Consider the following 5318-nt stretch of genomic DNA (forward strand, 5'->3'; position numbering starts at 1 on the left):
ATATATATATATATATATATATATATATACATACACATATATATATATATATATATATATGTGTGTATGTATGTATGTATGTATGTATATATATAAGACTACAAAAATGCATTTTGTTTTTGTTTCTGAGCACAGTAAAAGAAAAATTAAATCGCCCTTTCTCCAACTTATATTAACCTATATTTACGCGAGTTTCTACTTCCAAGAACCATTAAAACCATTAACTCACCATTGTATATTTGCACCCAAACGCTTACAATCATCGCAATTCTCTAGACACAGTTGTACAGCTATTACACATCAACATCTTACATATTAAACCTTGGCTTCGGATCAATAAATTTAAGTTAACACCCACGAAATCCAACATATTTTATATTAACTGCAACACCAGAGAATATTGAATATAAGAAAAAAATACGCCCAACTCCATAAACGTAACCATATACATAAAAGATGAAACTTTTCCCTCTTTCATACGATACAACTAGACAAATCAAATATTACATAACATACAGTGTAATGAAAACAAAATAATGAACAAATGCACGTAGATCACGCTTATCTATCCATTTGGTCATGGAAAGAAAAGCAATGACATAAATATATAATCAATAGATTTGATCTATCATGGGTTATAAGAGTTCAGTTTGGGCCCTCATCTCTACACACCAAACATAAACAAACCAACCTTTTTTTTTTACTCCATTATATGTTAGATGTTAGGACATTATCGATAAAGTGTGTATATATATATAGTACGTTAGCATATCATATCAAAGTGTATCGATTTTTTTTCCGATCTTGCCATAACCACTAACATATTTTTGATACTGTTACCAGGATTTAACAGTAGTTAAACTTCCCTGGCTACATATAGCAGAGTATTCAAGGCAGGAATTGAACTTCTAAGTCTCTATTGTGTAACTCCCTTAAACAGTTCTGCGAAGTGCTGCCGTAAAATTCCAAATGTCTGCCTAGAATCTGACATCACAGGCGTATAGAAGTACGCTATGCTCTATACTGAATTTCAATTGCACCGACATGTCGTCCACCCGTCTGAGGTTATTACTCCTTCGTTTCAAACAGCTGGTTCAATAACTTGGATGACCATATTTACCCCCGTATTTCGTGTCAAACAAATGTTCGAGCGGTATTTTCTTCTCTAGTATAGCGAACGTGTTACCTTTTATAATAGCCTCTTCCAAACTGCCTACGAACTACACTCTAATTTCCTGTTTCCTATTGCTATGGCCTTGCTATGTTGTACAATTAGAAAATCAATATAAGATGACCGGAATGAGCGGTAAATATGAAGGGAGGAGGCTTGCTGTGCATTTACGGTCTCCCTAGGCTATGGATTTTGATTGATTAGATAATTAGCAAACAATTAAGGCATTTCCTTCTGTCTTTTTTAAAAATTCTACTTCCAACAGCACTAATAGCAGCATCTTCATTGTGATCATCACTATTTTCCCGACGATGATGATAAATACCTTATCTTCCTACATTTTTATCACCGTCACCGTTATCATGGTGATGGTGATCACATCAACATCATCGCTGTCCTCGGCGTCGTTATTATTTCCATCATTACCATCACTCCTCCCATCATCATCATCATCATCATCGTCATCATCATCATCATCGTCGTCATCATCATCATCATCATCATCATCATCATCATCATCATCATCGTCATCATCATCATCATCGTCGTCATCATCATCATCATCATCATCATCATCATCGTTGAAGTCGTAGGTATCATCGTCATCATCTTCAATACCTTCAACGTCAACATCAACACAATCGTCACAATCACCATCATTATTATTATTATTATTATTATTATTATTATTATTATTATTACTTTCAACACCATTATTATCATTCTCCTCCTGTTCCTCGTCATCGTTGTCATCATTATCATCTATACCCATTCCCGTCGTCATCATAAACACCCCCGCGCGCCCACACACATACGCACACACATATACCCACCCCCACACACGCAGACCATCATAGTCAATTCTATTTTCATTTCACTGGCATATTCATTATGAGAACGATCACTGTAGAAACCGCCATCACTGACAATGAATATATCCATGATGTTTAATATTCTGCAACTGACCTTTCTCCTCCTAAGAAATAATGCAATCTAGCTGTTGATCTTTATACTACTATAACGAAGTTTTCTATCTGTCAATTTGTTATTAAAAATATCAAATGCAACAAGAATATCACATCTGAAAATGGCTACTGTATGGTTTTTATAACTTGTGTTGTAACTTTCTCTCCCACCTCTCTGTACGGATTACTGTTGTGCTGAACGCTTTAACTGTTTGAATACTTGGTAATAGTAGATCGCATCACAAGAGTATTCTTTACAACAACGGAGTTTCATTTGCGTTGCAATTTGTTATTCTGTCACACGAAGAAAGAGAAGAAAATATATTTGGAAATTTTTATAAATATTTCATGATGTAAAGATACAATATACACGATATTTTCGCGATAAAAATCCATTTGAATATTGAAAATTGATACGCATAATAGCCGCTAAAATAGGAATATTTACAAAGGTCACAGAATCAACACATAGCTAACGATTTTGCAATACATTATCACACAGAATGCGCAGTTCCTGTTTATACAACACCCTTACAGAAAATACAAAGGGAAATCAGAACGTGATTGACAGGGGATCAAGTGGGGAGGTCGGCAAAGCATTCATTAATCATAATGTGTCTACAAATGTCTGTAGGAGCGTATGTATGTAAGTGTCTGAACATGTGTGCGTGAGTGTGTGTATGGGTGTGTGTTTGCGTGAAAGTGTGTGTATGCGTGTGAATTTATGTCTATATGAGATGGCACGTGTATACGACCGAAGCAAACATTTAATTTTAAATAATAAACAAAATATTCGTATAGATTGTGAATTAGTTCCAGGTACATCATATTGTTTACACAGTGAAGGAATAATTGGATACAGTCAATTCCTGAAACACAGCATAAACCGAACATACGCGTTCTTGTTGAAAGCCTTCTACTACTACTACTACTACTACTACTACTACTACTACTACTACTACTACTACTACTACTACTACTACTACTACTACTTCTTAGAATTATCTTGTCATTGAAGTATTCTAGAGAGTGGTGAAACCAAAAGTAACTGCTTTATAAAGAAGAACCATTTCTTTGATCCCAATTGTTGGAATAAAGTGTTGGAATGAGTAACACAGCGCCTGTACTATTTGTTGGTATCCTAGATGCTCTTGATGATGGCAACATCACAGATGCCATTAATGTTGATTTCATTAAAACTTCGAATACAATCAAACACAGCGTTCGGCTGAAGATGTTGTCTTACCGTCATAACCCCCCCCCCCAAAAAAAAACATTCCATCTTTGATAAACACGATTGTAAGCTATTGTAATGAATTAAAGGTTTACTGACAAACAAAACACAGCGTATTGTAATCGATGGATTTTACTCAATATCAGCAGAAGTTATTAGTGGTATTCCTCAGGGTGATGTGTTAGGCCCATGCATAAATTGCACTCGAAACTCCACTATATTTAGTAAAATATATGTGACATTAAATTTCAGAAATTCATCAAAAGTGTAAGGAACCCAACAAAATATCAAACTGACATGTGCACAAGTATTCTACGTGCGAAAAATGCGAAAAATCAACGTGGTATTAAAGAGGAGCTAAAGTACGAGCTGATCCACTTAGAAAAAGAGTAAATACTTAAACAGCCATATTCTCTTTCTTCGGGTAAGATCTTCGCAGCACCAAAAATATCAAAGACTTTTGTAACTTTTGACAAGTTCGAATACCCACATCAACAACACAGTCAACATAGCCCTCAAAAGATGTAAGGATCTTTACAGCCCTCTGACTGTAAAGATCCTTAGAACCTTACAGACCAGAGATCCTGATACCATCTCTATGTTTGCCGGGATCCGCATTGAATATCGCTGCCCAAATTGTTTTCCAAATCAAAACAAAACATTATAAGAAGCAAAGTACTCCGAAGAAAGATTCCAAAAATGTTTGTAAAGAGCATGGCATGCTTTGATAATTCGGATCGTCTCAAAAGCTTAAAATTTATTTTTCCCAACGTGTCTGTGACCGTTACGTCATTTGTATAATATGGAAAATATTCAACCAACACTGTACAAACGCTGCCGGTATCAGATTCACAAATCATCCAAAGTGTGGACGCAGATCTATATGCCTCCTTTAAAAATCAAGCTCACATCATATTAACAACAATTCTTTTTATTTCAACATTATTTCGAAAAAAGAAACCAACGAGGAAAAATACCTAATTACATACTAACGATACATGGAAAATTTCGTCCAAGAAATACGAGAAAAACCACCAACAACCTGATACAACTGTCAAACAATTACTTTCTCGAGTGGAGCATGATAGTCTACAGCCTGGCTTAAGGACTACGCCTGAAATTAGACAAGACATGGTCTATTTATAGCCGAAACCTCTCTAGGATTACTTACGTTTATTTATACATGCAGACACAAGATTATTTGTACAGCTAAAGATATGTAAAAGAACAGTGTACAAAAAAAAACACCGTAAAAACTGTCTAATAATTGCAAATGAATACATAATATCTCCCGTCGTTTTAAACATAACAAACACCATGATGATAAATTATAAATTTCCAACCTGAAGGAGCTCACAATTGGAAAGACAATAATTTAGTGGACTGAAGATAAAATATCTGTACTTGTTTGTCAATGAATCGATATTATTCCGCTGTAAGGCGCGTAGGATATTAAAATGCTGTGTTTCAATATGGTTGAAATATTGGAAGCTAAGCACCAAAATTATGAATTGCCTTAGAGGATTCATTTGTACTAAAAGTAAATTTTTTCTATGAAACATTTATAGTGGCAGTTCCTGATGATTATACGAGAATGGTCCACCAGATGCTTTCACTATCTTAAACTAACCAACTCATCCTTCAATTTAAGCCAAGCAAAGTTTTCTGCAAAGTGAAAATTCACTGACCAAATTATGCGCGCGTGAACACACACGTACGTATATAAGTTTGTATATAAATATACCTTTTTTTACTTTAGTTGTTTCAGTCATTCGACTTCGGCCATACTGGGGCACCACTTTGAAGGGTTTTTGGGAGCCTAGTACTCATTCTATTAGTTTCTTTTGCCAAACCATTAAATTACTGGGACGTAATCACATCAACACCGGTTGTCAAGCGGCGTGAGGGAACAAACACAGACACACAGTCACAAATATATATATATATA

This window comes from Octopus bimaculoides, chromosome 7, assembly GCF_001194135.2.
Source record: "Octopus bimaculoides isolate UCB-OBI-ISO-001 chromosome 7, ASM119413v2, whole genome shotgun sequence".
NCBI lineage: Eukaryota > Metazoa > Mollusca > Cephalopoda > Octopoda > Octopodidae > Octopus > Octopus bimaculoides.